The sequence below is a fragment of the Galeopterus variegatus genome, unplaced genomic scaffold (genome assembly GCF_000696425.1).
Source record: "Galeopterus variegatus unplaced genomic scaffold, G_variegatus-3.0.2 Scaffold6011, whole genome shotgun sequence".
NCBI lineage: Eukaryota > Metazoa > Chordata > Mammalia > Dermoptera > Cynocephalidae > Galeopterus > Galeopterus variegatus.
The window spans coordinates 47,974-62,714 of record NW_007732122.1 but is presented as its reverse complement, the minus strand read 5'-3'; the positions used below and the strand labels follow the sequence as shown (position 1 = coordinate 62,714).

At 39.8% G+C, this 14,741-nt stretch overlaps 1 protein-coding gene across 1 annotated transcript in view; it reads right to left on the bottom strand.

Moving 5' to 3' along the window:
• Positions 1-818: 818 nt before the first annotated feature.
• Positions 819-14,741, bottom strand: part of RELL1 (RELT-like 1) — a 40,319-nt gene continuing 26,396 nt past the window's right edge. Inside the window, exon 8 of the mRNA XM_008590345.1 lies at positions 819-1,482. The gene's annotated coding sequence lies outside the window, so the exon portion shown is untranslated. The remainder of the gene's footprint in view (positions 1,483-14,741) is intronic.

Sequence of the window (14,741 nt, the reverse complement as noted above, 5' to 3'; positions counted from 1 at the left end):
AAAAAAATTATACTTATTGTTTGTTTTTAAGTAAAACTATTGGCCTAGACCACAAATATGTTATTTACACTAATACACACCATTAAAATTCCCATAGTGCTACTTTCTGGACCTCAGTGGAACTTATCTCCAGACTGACTTCTGTTCCACTGTGTTTATGACTGTATATGCATACGCCGCATATTTGCTGTCAGTAAAAATTCACATGAAATTGAATCTACCGTTCATTTGAAACGTTAGGTATTTTTAGTTTGATGCCGGAAACAGAATCAAATAACTATATTCACAGTAAATACTATGAAGTATATTATTATGGAAATCATCTTTTGGGAGCTAAATGAGAAATGTGCTTTGGAATAAAAGAAATGCCCAAGGCACACCATCGACACTGACAAGAAGGCAGGTCTCGGAGATTTCCCTGTAACAGGACTGTCCCACCCTTCACCCCAGACCTAGCATAAATAATGTACTACTATCATTGCCTCTGGGTTCTTGCAGGTGTTTAGTAAAATGTAAAGCTAAAAAACAAACAACAACAACAACAAAAGTAGGGTTTGCCAGGCCTGCAGGAAAAGTAACCCCAAGGAGTTAAATAATGAGCATGGGTACAAGAGAGAAAACAGGAAGTACACCAAGAAAAACATGCCAGAGGTAGGTGTGGCCCATCTTGAATGAGAAGTGGGGTTCTTTTTTTTTGTTTTAGCCTTGGGTTGTCAAAACAAGAATTTATTTTAGTGACTTTAAACCATTTTTCCCTTTATTCAGTGGACTAAATAAGAATTGCTTAAGCTCAAGTTAAAACAAAACAACAACAAAAACACTCTTGATATTTTAATAAGTGACCAAGGAGTGGCACGGTGGTAGCGGGAGTTAACACTTAATTCTTGGTCTAGGAATCCAAAGCCTAGCATCTGGTCCCATCTGACTCCATGGTCACTTGGGGGATTAATTTCTCAGGGCTGGCCTAGATTATTTCCAAGGGCCTTCTACCACCAAGGATTCATCTTTTATCTTTTATAACAGTTAAACTGTAAGTATGAAGATCTTCTTACAACTAGTATCAAAATGAGATAGAAGAGTTGGGGGAACAGAAACACACACACACACGCACACACACGCCGACTGTACATGAATAGTTTCACTGTACACAGTGGTCATAATGGAAACACTGCAGTGTGTACACGAAGGGCAGGATGGGGGCTGGGAGCGGTGGGGGCTGGGGGATGGCTGGGGAAATAAATATGAACTCTTTCCTTCCCTGGAAATGTAATACATTTTTCATCAGACTTTCTAAACCAAAACTTGTTTCAAAGCGAACTGAATTCTGTATCCAGCACAGCAACACTATTCCCTTTTAGGTTTTTATCCACATGCCTGCTGACTCCGTGACAGAAATTGTATAAAATATATAAAAATATTCCCTAGGCAACTTCATATCTTGAAAGGTTTCAGTCTCTTAGAACTCTTCAAATAAAGTCACTGCTGTAAGAGAAAACAGAAAAGGGAAAACTTTTATCAAAATTTAAACATCATGTCACATATTAATCTGCCTGAATATTTAAAAACAGAGAAATTTTAATCCAGCCTGTCCCACCCCATTCCTTTTCCCATTATACATTTCTTTTAGAACTCGGTCTATAGAAATTTAAGTACCACAATTGCAAAAGGACCCCATTATCTAGGTTTGACAAACCAAAAAGTAATAGAACTTGAGAACCACAGAATACTAAGAATATCAGTGTTTTAACACATGCTTCTAAGGTGACTGGTGGGCATTTCCATGGGATTCATGTATCACTTCTCCTGGGGAACATGTTCATTAATTCTCCACCACATGCTGTCAAGTTACAAGCAACAGAGTGGACATCCTCGGTCATAGGAGTCGTATGAATCAGTAAGGTGTCTTTCCAAAGCCACACCAAATAGAATTAACTCTGTAAGGTGTCTTTCCAAAGACGCACCGAATAGAATTAACTCTGGTTGTCTACCAGAGTTAATTTGGTTAGGATTAACCAAACCCAGAGCAGTTTGGTTAGGATTTTGTTGGGCAAGTAAGAACACAACGATAAAACATTCAATCTTAGCTCTCCATGTACACCTTGAAGGTTCTGCATTGTATTTTTAAGTCATTCTAACAACTGGCCCATCTCAATGTTAATATTAAAAATGAAGCTTCCATACTTATAAAATAGATTTATACTTCCCAAAGGGCTTTTGACAAATATCTCATCTAATTGGCCACCCTGTACCTTTGTACTTTCTTGTTTTGAAGACTGGGATAACCCAGGGCAGGACTAAAAGTCTAGAGCTGCCTGTGCATGTTGAAACATACATACCATCAGGCGAACCTACACAAGATTAAGGAACAAAACATTCTCTTATAGGCCAAAATCCTGTATGCCTATAAATGCTAAACAATAGCAGGGATGAAACCAGCTTGCAGAAATACAAACAAATAGCAGACAAAGTCAATAAAGATGTCTTTTTTTTTTTTTCCTTTTTTTCCTTTTTTTTTTACTGACCGGTAACGGGATCGCAACCCTCGGTGTCGCGCCTGTACCGGGGACCGGCAACGGGATCACAACCCTCGGTGTTGCGCCCGCACCACGCTCAGCCAGTGAGCGGGAACCGGTCTCCACATGGGATCCGAACCCTCAGCGGGAGCGCCGCCGCGCTCTCAAGCGGCACACTCTCCAGTGCGCCACCAGGCCGGCCCTAAAGATGTCTTAAATGACATATTTTTTACTTATTTTACAGCTCCTCCTTCAAGATATTATCCATATTATCTTTTTTTGTCATTCTGTTATTCATAATATTCACAGTGGTTATTAGAGAGTAGAGACAGAGAAGGAAAGACAGATACGGAGGGACAGAGAGAGAGAGAGGAAGAGATGTGGGGGAGAGAGAGAAATTGATTTCTCAAATGAGATGGGTTGGATAAAGGACCTTATCAACTTAGCCAAAAAGGAAATGAATATTGTCCCCTAAAATGGCATGAATCAAGCTTTTAATCATAATGAAATAAGCAATTTCCTGCACTGCATTACCACCGTCTAGCACAGCTGAACCACAGATCTGTACTGCGAAGCTGAACAATGTCAAGTTCAAGAGTACTTTCAGGAAGGAGTCAACTCACATGAAACGTTCTAGCATAGAAAAAGGTAGAAAGGCCAGAGGTGGAGAAATATAAAAAATAGGTCTGAAAGTAAAAAAAAGAGAGAGAGAGAGAATTTTCCCAGAAAAACTTTAAACTAGGCCATTATATAGAAAATAGGTATTCCACCACTTTTACATCTCCTCATGTGCTCCCATAGACCCAGACATTTTTGCACAGAGGAAAATAACAAAGTGAAGGGTGAAGGACATCAGGCCTAGAGTGTCATGGTCCATCGCAGTCACAGTTTTCATTCCCCCCCTAGGAGAACTTCCCATTCAGGATGTTTTGCACAGATTTGACTGACTTTAAGAAGTGGGCATGCAAAGACCGCAGGCTGGGCTAAGAATGAGGGGTCTGGAGCTAGAGGTCTGGATTCAAATCCAGACCCCTATTACTAGCTGTTGAACCTCAGCTGTCTCTTCATCATTCTGTTGTAGGGTTGTTGGGGGTTTTACATAAGATGACATACGCACAATGCTTAACATGTGGCTGAAGAGTCAACACAACACACTCCCAAAGGTCAGCTATTATGATCATTACCATCACCCAAGTCTCTGCTTTAAACAATCACATTAGCTTTCTTCAACAACTGCCTTCTGCAGCTGATTAAAACTGCACTGTCGTAATACTTTTGGAAGGGGAAATGAAAAATACAAATTGCTGCTTAAAGTCCACACCACTAATACCAGAAACTAAGCAGAAAAAGGAAAGTTGATCTTTTGAAACTCTTGGCAGTTCTGGTCTCTCCTAACAAACACACTCTTATTTATAAGGCAGCACTTTTTAGATGGTTAGAGAACAGCCTTATAATAACACCAAGGTCACAGGTTCAGTTCCCTACACCAACCAAGCAGCCCAATAAATGAATGAATGAATGAATATAGATGAATGAATGAATGAATAAAAATAAAGGCAGCACTTTACTGGCCCGACGGCTATGAATTTCCAGCTAAATACCTGTATTACTAGAATGACAATCTAGGGGGAAAGAAGACATCACACACTATGGCTTGTAAGTTTCCAACTGTGGCCTTATTTCTCGTGATGAAATGAGGTACCTAAAAGTACGAACTGTGTCAGGGTGCATTTTCACGTTGTTAAACCCCTTCTCATTTCATTGCACAGTTGTACATATATCCATAGGGATAAACAAGCACACCCTGTGAAACAGCATTTCTTTACCACTGTACACCAATAAAAACATTAGAAGGGGCCTTCCATACCGTCCTACAGTAACCCCTTCTCATTTCATTGCACAGTTGTACATATATCCATAGGGATAAACAAGCACACCCTTTGAAACAGCATTTCTTTACCACTGTACACCAATAAAAACATTAGAAGGGGCCTTCCATACCGTCCTACAGTGACCAGAAGCCACGTGTGAGCCGGCACAGCACTCCGTGAGGCTAACAGCAGTGGGCGGACAGACAGGGAGGAATCACCTGCCCACTGTTCTCAGTTGCCATCGCCAGGGGACCCCACCGTATTTTACAAGCCTGACCTCTCTCTCTTTTGGGGAAATTTGTTGATTACAGTTCTACACAAGTGAGTGCTCAAGCTGGAAGAAAGTAAGTAAAACTTTCTTACACTGAAAACCCAACTCAGAAATCCCAACTACTTGTGTAACCATTTCTCATAAAACGAGACTGATGGACAAAAAAAAAAAGCCTCACTAGAGATTAATCTAAATCTAAGCAAGAGGTCACCTTTCTTTTTTTTTTTTAACGTTTGTGGCTTACTACATAATCTTTTTTATAAAGATAAAGCTATAATTTTATTATTATGATTCCACAGAAGCCACAGTATGTCTCTGATTATGATATATATATATGCCTGCTTAAAAAGAATTCTCTAGAAAAAAAGGATTTGGTCCTTTTAAACATTAGAAACATGAAGGGCTGGCCAGTTTGGTCAGTTGGTTAGAGAACCACCTTGTAACACCAAGGTCAAGGGTTCAGATCCCATACTGTCCAGCCACCAAAAAAATAAATAAAAATTAGAAATATGTTTTAAGAAACTAGAAGCCTAAACATATTAATAGATGGGGAACACTAAGACCTCAAAGGGCAGGTTGTTAAGGAAGGAAAAGGCTGTCCAACTAATCATAACAGTAGCTGACATCTGCAGAGTTCTTTCTACGTGCCAGGTACTGCTATGCTAAGTATACCAGGTTCATTAACTCAATATTCCAGATGACTCCCTGAGTCAATGACGACTCCCATTTTCATAGGAGGAAACTGAGGCTTACAGGTTCAATAACTTGCCCAAGGCCATACGATTAATAATGGGAAAGTAGGGATTCTACCCAGGCAGTCGGACCTGGAAGCCCACACAATTATCCCTACCCAACTACCACAGAGACATCCATGCCATCACTGAGATCTTCTGGTACCACCTGTGTGGGGGCAACAGAATGGAAATGTAGGAACTGGAAACACTGGCAGGGCCTCTCCCAGGGCAAGTCACTGTAGTTCCGTGAACAGTTAAATGATGCTCTAAAGGGCGCCCAGTCCCCAGGATGATCAAAAGTGCACCTGTACATTGAATTCTGATCTTATTGAAAGTTACAAGGCTACAGAACCACATGACTGGATTAATAATTTTCTAAAACATTTTCAAATAATATAAATGGAGAAAGGTGTCTGTAGAAAGAGAGTTAAGATTATGACAGCAATATTTACATTGAAGTCCTGGAACTACAGGTATGTAATCATTCATTAGTAATCTGTAATGCTTTAAGGCTCAAACTTTTGGTTAGGGGATTATTTTTTACCAGGCTCTACTGGACATTTTGTGGTTAATGCCCACAGGTTACGGTTGCTGAAAATGTGACACCATGGGCCTTTCAAAAGTGCTCCCTGCATAGTTGGCATCTTGGCAGGTGTAGATTAACAGGAACACATCAGAATGTACTTCGTGTTTGTAGTCCTTTAAATCTTGCTCCGATCTAAATTGTGTGTTAAATGTTATAAATTAATATTAATATCTTCCTAATTTAATAACTGCTCCTTGTTTACTTAAAAAGCACAATAGATTCCTGTTAATCTAGGCTAATCTGTGCAGTTTCTTTAAATCAACATTTCTCAGAATGATCAGCAAAACCTGCTTTAGAGTTGGCCTAAATATTATTTAAAAACCGCAGATTCCCAGACCTACTAAAGCAGAATCTATGGGGTTGGAGGCCAGGACTCTGCCTTCTTACAAGGTAACCAGTTGATTCTAATGTGCATATAAAGATTTTAGTTGTTAGGCAAAACCCAGTACTAATGTTTATCAACCAATTAATAACTGCAAAAATTAAGTTCACTTCCAAAGGGTAAACCCTGTGAACACAACACTACAAAGTCAGCTAAGGTCAAAAATATATCAAAGAAATGGGGGAGGAAATAAATACAACAGAATTATTTAAAGTCTGAAATATTAATTTACAATCTCAATAACTGAATCTGAACTGCAAAATTTTTGAACTACCGAATCATTTTTTAACTTATCTCAAAGTAGGTACAAATTAGAATTCAGCTAACCTGCAGAGGTGTCTTTTAATGACCAGAAGAATTATCACATCTATTAAAGAATGACTGAGGGCCAACTATGTACAAGGCACCACCTGAAGGCACAGCAAAAGGTGCGGAGACACAGTCCAAGCCCTCAAGGAGCTTAGCACCTGTAGGGAGGACGATTAAACAGCTTCGACCTAAGACAAAGTGAGATACAGGGCATATCATTTCTTAAACAAAACTGGGATATTTTATAACTTGCTTTCCAGCAAAAGGTGCGGAGACACAGTCCAAGCCCTCAAGGAGCTTAGCACCTGTAGGGAGGACGTTTAAACAGCTTCGACCTAAGACAAAGTGAGATACAGGGCATATCATTTCTTAAACAAAACTGGGATATTTTATAACTTGCTTTTTTCATCTAATAATATACAGCATAGTAGATGATTTGGCTCTACTTCAATCTTTGGCATTTGCAGGCCATTAGTAAATGAATAAGGCATAATTCATTTTATTAATCCCTCAGTGATGGATATTTAAAGTTGTTTCCAATTACTTGCTACTATAAACAAAGCTGAAGTGAATAACTTTGAACATTACCTTTGCATTCCTGTATGATATCTATAAGTAGAATCACTTGGTCAAAGAGTACATATTTAAATTTTTGACATTTCCAGATTGCCACCACTAAGGTCTACATTAACATAGCCTCCCTGCTTCAGTGTGTGATAACCTCCACCTCCACCTCTTAACCAGGGTGACCGAGTGAACCAGTTTGCCTGGGAGGTCTCAGTTTATATATGTTTACACATAATAATTATTCAGTGTGTTCCCTTTTTTTCTCAGAAGAGTCTCATTTTGGACGTGAGTTAAATGGTCATGCTAGCATTAATGATCTCTGTCAACAGAAAAGCAAAAAGTGATCTCTATTTTTATTTGTATTTATTTCATTACTAGTAAGGTTAGGCATTTTTCATGTTTACTGACCACTGCCTCTTCCATGAGCTGCCACCTTACAACTCCCATTTTGGGAAGAGGGTTTAATAGCTAAAATTCTAACTTTTAATATTAATGGTGAACAACTTCTTATGTATAGGGGTAAGTTCAGGAAAAATAAAGATGTTTATAGGTATTTTTTTCATTCAAAATGGAAATCGCTTTTTAAAGTAGCATAGACAGAAATATTCCTGCAGTATATTCTTGCAAATTATATTACCTTCTATATCAAATAATACCGATGAGTTTTGAATCTTTTGACATTAGATTTGCACCTTACTCGGAAGTCTGAAGGTTGCTCTTGTTCATATATTTACCAACAATGGCTTTCCCAAGTGACAATAACTGTGAACATCTGTGATTTACCAGCCCTTGGGACGATGTGATTCAGAGCACTTTATTCCAAGTAAAATGTAACTGACATCAAAAGTTATTCTGTACCTGGAAAAACAAAGATTCAACTGGGAATTATTTAAATACAATTCAGCAGTTCCCTGAATTAGTCTCTGATGTAATGTCTACACTAAGCTACCAGCAGAATAACTTATTACTCTGAATAGTACCACCTCTTTCTAATAAGGAAAACCAAACAAGTTAGATATTGCCTCTCCACTGGCTTGTGAGCTAGAGTTGGGCTAACTGGCCTTCAGTAAGCCTCTACCTGAGTATCAAACGAACAATACTACTACGATCTTATAGGTTATTTATATTCTGGCCTCTCTGAGCCTCAAGAGAATGAAGAAATATCAAAAACATGAATTTTTAACTCTTTTGTTTGTGAAATATTTAAATTAGGCTTGCCTGATCTAAAATAGTAATTAACAACATCTAATATTCACCCATTTTGCACTTTAGTGCCAAGGAACAACATCCCTATAAAGCATGTGGTATTTTTATTACCCCCACTTAACTGATGGAGAAGATGAGGCATCAGAGGGTAAGTAATTTGTCCAAGACTACACAGCTAAAAAGACCAGATCTTGAGCACAAGAAATCTGATTGCAGAAGCTATACTGTGGAGTCACTATAAAGCAGCCTAATTCCTGTTACTTAGAGAAAATAGGCACAATTTTTTACTTAAGCTATTTAATGTTAGTAGAGCTCAAAGTCTCAAGGTACAAATAAAGGAAAATTAAAATCCTGAAAATTAATTCCATCTTCTTTCTAATTGGAGACAAAAATGTCTCTGGAAGCATTTCATATTTGGCTTCCCTTGAACCCCTGTGAGGTCCTTGGAAGTCTCCATAAGCCTCCAATGCTGCCAAATTTCTGTGGTGAAAATGGTAGATGTCACATCCCCTCTTTTGTAAGTCTTGTCAAAGGGCTAATGGGGCTAAAGGGGGAGAACAGATAAGCTCTCTGTGGGTTCTATGAGTCAACTTCCAATCAACAGAGGGAGGGGCCCTGGAACAGGCCCCTCCCTAGAAAGATATATACTAGGAGGAGAAGGCTTGCTTGGGTGGCCATTCAAAGCCAAGGGAAACAAAACCCTCATCTCCCATGTTGTCTAAATTCTGGGAATACTGATTAATAGGTTTCAGTATCTTCCATGCACAGACAAAGCTGCAGAAGAACAACTCAGAACAAACATCACAGTTGATATTTTAAAGTAAGTTTAAGGTCCACCCAAAACTCCCGGATTACTGCCATAAACGTATTAGAGTTATTCCCAAGAACAAAGGACAAATAAGGCATATGACTTTTAAGAGGTATCCAGCATTTTCACTCCTCATGGCTCAGTCAACATGGGAGAGTAAAAACTGGCTCCTCCTCAGTCATCTGCAGATAGAGTAAAAACTCAAGTCAGGGAACCATGAACCTAAAAGTCATCTACTTCAATAAAAAGCAAGGTGCTGGGAAGTATCTAGGCTCTCAATTGTGGAAGGCCAAAAGGAGGGACTTTATATACACAGACATGTTTTAGAAACATGTATATGCATAGCATAACCCTGAAAGGATGTGGAGGATACTGATTTCTGTGGTCCCTCTTGGGAAGAGGACTAGGAGATATGTGGGGGGCAAGGAGTATAAATGGGATGGACACTTACTTTTGTTTTTAAGACTCCTTTTCCATCCTGCAGGCTTTTATGCTGTTTGAATATTTTAACTTAATATTTAAATTAAAACTAATTCATTTAATGTTAGTTTCCTGATGACTAATAATGCTGAGCACTTTTGGTTGAATGGCATATTGGCCATTTCTACATTTTCTTTTGTACAGTGTCTGTTCAATTCTTTGCCCATATTTTTACTGGGCTTTCTTATTGTTGATTTGGAACAGTTAGAAAAAGAAAGCAATTCAGAGGATGCAAATTAAGCAGCGCAGCTTCAGGAAAGGCCCCCCAGCAGTCCCTGTCACTGAGCTCTAAGGAAGGAGAAAGCTGGCCTTTCTTCACTGTCATAGGAGAAAGAGAAGGCAGCGAAGTCAGGAAAGCCAACTTGTGATAGAACTCAGATGCTCAGGATGGAGTGTGAACCAACATCGTGGCAAAGAAAAGAATCTTATCCCAAAGCAGGGCACTAGCAGAGCAGTCACGCTTAAGTGCAGAAACTTCTCGGTCCACGCTACATTTTTCCTTATCCCATCCTCTGATCTTTATAACAAAAATAATTCAAGTCAGCAAAACTTTCAATCACCTTGTCACTAATTTTGATTTTACCTCCTCCTGTAAGAAGGAAATAGTTATTTCCAATGCCTCCTTAACACTAACAAGAAAATGGCCCAAATTCCTACGGGACTTGCAAAATACTGTCTATTTCTAAGATGCCCTGAAAATCCAAAGCTGTAATTTTCTTAAAAAGTAAAAAAGGGATTCAAAGAACCAGAAAGCTGAAGCTTGAGAAATGGCCTAGTAAACACCTGAGATCAGGTTCCAGTCAAGATGGTGAAATACACTGTCCCCAGCATCATTCTCTCACACAAATCAACCAATTTACAAATATAAAAACGTAACATCAGCCAAGCTGGGGCCGCTGGAGCTCAGAGGAAGAGGAGGAGAAACCTACGGAGTTCGTGAAGGTGGGAGAAACCACGATGAGAGAAAGAAAAACCTGCTAGGAGCATTTTGGGCTGCGGCTCCTTTAAGCCTCGAGCTGCTGAGCACATGGAGCAGGAGCCAGCAGAAGCCACAACTGTGCCCTTCAGATGGAGTTGCTTGAAGGAGGCAGGGGAGAAGAGGGCCTTGGTGGCCCCCAGGACAGCAAGGCCACTAATAGGGTTCCTGTGGACCCATGCAGGAGTGAGGAGCCAGAACAGCTGAAAAAGGGGAGCCACTCAGAGGCCAGTGAGTCATCACAAGGAACCAGCACAAGGCGCATCCCATGGGAAGTGTTTGGAGCATGGGCAGTAGTGGGGACGGGCCCATCAGGAGAACACTGGGACACAGCAAGGACAGCTGATCCACCCCCCAATCAGCGCACGACCACTCAGAGGAGACTAGTTGGGAATGCAGAATTGCCTGGGGTGCAGTTTGATGGAAAAACTCAGGCCCAGATCAGAGTTTCTACACAACCCAGGTGCACTGAGTCTCTGGAGAGCTGGAAGTACCTATGAGATCAACCATTAAACCCCTGAGGTACAGAAAGCCCTCCCTAGGAAAACAGCAGCAAAGCAGTAATTTAGCTCACCAACACAGCTCAAGTACTAGTTCCCATAGGAAGTTCCCCCGTGTTAGAAGTAGGCAAAGGACAAAAAATTAGTTCCGGCCCAGGCACACCACCAGCACCTTGGGGACCGCCAGAGGACATGAGGCATGGACCCAGGGACAGGACCCCCACCCACAACCACTCACACTGCCAGCACCTTGAGGCCTGCCCAGGAACCTGAAGTCTGGAGCTGAAGACCAGACCCTCTGCCCACAACCAGGCACACTGTGCCAGCGCCTCAGGGCCCACCCAGGGAACTGAGGTATGGAGAAGGGGATTGAACCACCCCCCCACACAGCCAGGCACACCACACCAGCACCTCGGGGCCCACCCAGGGACCCGAGGTATGGAGCTGGGGACCAGATATTCCCCACAACCAGGGAAACCACCAGCACCAAGGAGCATGCCAAAAACATCACCTCCACGTGGGTGGCCCATCACAGCCACCACAACAACTATGGCTGCCACGCAAGAGGCTAGGTGGCACAACCACAACACAGATGGTCTGCCAGCCACTGGAGTGCACTGACACAAGGAGAGTCACCAGCAGAGATAAAGAAAAGAAAAGGATGTCTCTCTCCACAAAGCCCATTTCGGAGTGACAGAAGCATCTGCTCTATGATAATATTTGGGGACCTGATCACACCTCTCAGCACTGGACAGATCGTATAGGCAACAAATCAACAGAGTAATCATTATTCTTTCAGGAGAGAAATCTAGGGTAAGTAGAGGGGGGAGGGGGAGGGAGAGAGATTGGTCAAGGAGCTTAAAGAATAATTGCTATTTGTAACCATATGTATGCTAGCAATACTGATTTGATCAAAATATCTCAATGTTGAACCCCCAAAATATGTATAATCAATTTTGATTCAATAAATATTAAAATAAATAAATAAAAACCTGAGATCACTGAGAACAGCATAGAAATTATTGATAGTAGTGAATATCTAGTAGATACTAACTCCATGCCAAGGACTGGTTTAAGAACTACACCTACATCATGTCATTTAAGTCCGGCAACAACCCCATTTTAAAGACAAAGAAACTATGGCTTGAAAGAGTTAAGTAACTTGCCCAAAACCATTGGTAGTTAAGTGTCACAGTTAAAATTAAATGTAAACAGTTCAAAACACAGCTATTAATCACTAAAATAAAAATTAATAATATTTTCAAAAATAAAACAATTTAAAATAGAGATGTCTAATATTATGAATTTTTGTTTTCATAAAAAAAGTATTAACTGTAAAACTACTAGAAGAAAACATTGGGGAAAAGCTACCTGACATTGGTCTGGGCAATGATCTTTTGGATATAAACCCAAAAGCACAGGCAACAAAAGCAAAAATAGACAAATGGGATTACATCAAACTGAAAAGTTTCTGCACAGCAAAGGAAACACAACAGAATGAACAGACAATTTATGAGAATCGGAGAAAATATTTTCAAAGCATACATTTGATAAGGGAATAATATCCAAAATACATAAGGAACTCAAACAATTCAACAGAAAGAAAACAACCCAATTAAAAAATGGGCCAAAGAGGGGAGGAGGACATTGGGGAAATGGTCAAAGGACACAACATTTCACTTAGACTGGAGGAATAAGTTCAAAAGTTCTATTTACAACATGGTGACTACAGTTAATAACAATGTATCGTATTCTTGAAAATTGCTGAGGGTGGATTTTAAGTGTTCTCACCACAAAATGATAAGTATGTGAGGTAATGCATATGTTAATTAGCTCGATTTAGCCATTCCACAGTGTACACATATTTCAAAACATCATGTTATACACAATATATGCCACTTTTGTCAATTTAAAAATTAGTTAAAAATAATTTTTAAAAAAATATTGCTATGTAAACTTACCAAATCAGTGTTTTCAAGAAGATACTATCATAAAATGGAAAAAGGGGTACGTATTTCAGAAACATGCAGTGTAGAGGAATGCTTACGACAGTATCATTTTTAAAAAGCAAAAGACCAGTGACAATGAAGACAAGGCACTGGCATTTGGAGCTTGAAAGCAATTCGATTTATTTAACTATGAAGAACAAAAGCTTATTCTTCTAAGAAGAAATAAAAACACATTTTCTGTAGAAAAAGAAACCATTTTAACTGCATTGCCAAAATAAATCAGGCACAGGGCAAATTAGATCTAGCTACAAAAAAGAACTCAGGCCAAAGAAGCAGAGTGAGAAAAATAAGAGGTGAGGAGATGCCAGCCAGCAGATCTTGCTTTTTAAAGAGAGAAGGAAACAGAGGGAGAAAGCAATCTTCTATGTGGAATAAGTCTAGTTTCCAGTAACTACCACCTAAAAAAAAGAAAGAAAAAAGAAACCTAACCAATGAGTGGATACGTAAATGTAGTTGAATATTTGCATCTATTCTACAGTAAAACAAAGCATTTCAGAAAAATAGTTTGTCTAAAAATCCAAATTTGAACAAAAACATCTTTCAGGAAAAAATTGAATTCTAAAGATTGTACATCTTTATGTGACTGTTTAAAAGATACGTAACACTCCTTTCCTACGACATATTAGCTACATTCTAGGGCAAATCTGATTCAGTCCAGAACCAGAGACCTTAGCCCAGAAGGAAAAATTTCAGGATTTCTCTAGTTGGAAAATCAAGTCATGTTAAATACCCCAAACATACTCTTTAGATAAGAAATATAAGAAAACCAGCAAGAAAGTTTAATGAATAAATAAAATTTTTTAAAATGCCAATGAATATTTCCTTCCCACCTTTTTTAGAGCCCACACTCTGTTGAATAACATGAGTTATTCAACCTGACCAGGACCTGCTTTTCCTAGACCCAGCTGAATCAAGTCTGTGACACCTGAAGCCAGGTTGGCTGGGTTTGACTCTAAACTCCATCATATCCTTGCTAACTCAAACAAGTAGCTTCAACTCAGTCTTTAAGACCTTCACCTGGGCTGGCCCGGTGGCGCACTCAGTAGAGTGCGGTGCGCGGCAGCGCTCTCGCCGAGGGTTCGGATCCCATATAGAGACCGGTCCGCTCACTGGTTGAGCGCGGTGCGGGCGCGACACCAAGGGTTGTGATCCCGTTGCCGGTCGCGGTACGGGTGCAACACTGAGGGTTGCGATCCCGTTACCAGTCACGAAAGAGGACAAAAAGGAAAAAAAAAAAAAAGACCTTCACCTGCAAAATGGTGTACTAACTAGCACCTACCAGCACCTGCCTATTGCTGTCGTGAGGATTAAATAAGGTAATACATGAAATGTACCTTTTAAACCATGCCAGATACAGAGTATCCAAAAAGCTGTAGGTACCATTATTAATTAATTCCATGGGTCATGGGCATATATAACATTATTCTACTTTGAAAATTTCCATAACAAAAATTTTTATTTTTAATTGCAAAATTAATTACAGCAAGTTGGAGGCTCAGAAAACACATTGCCTTTTTGAGGCTACTTGT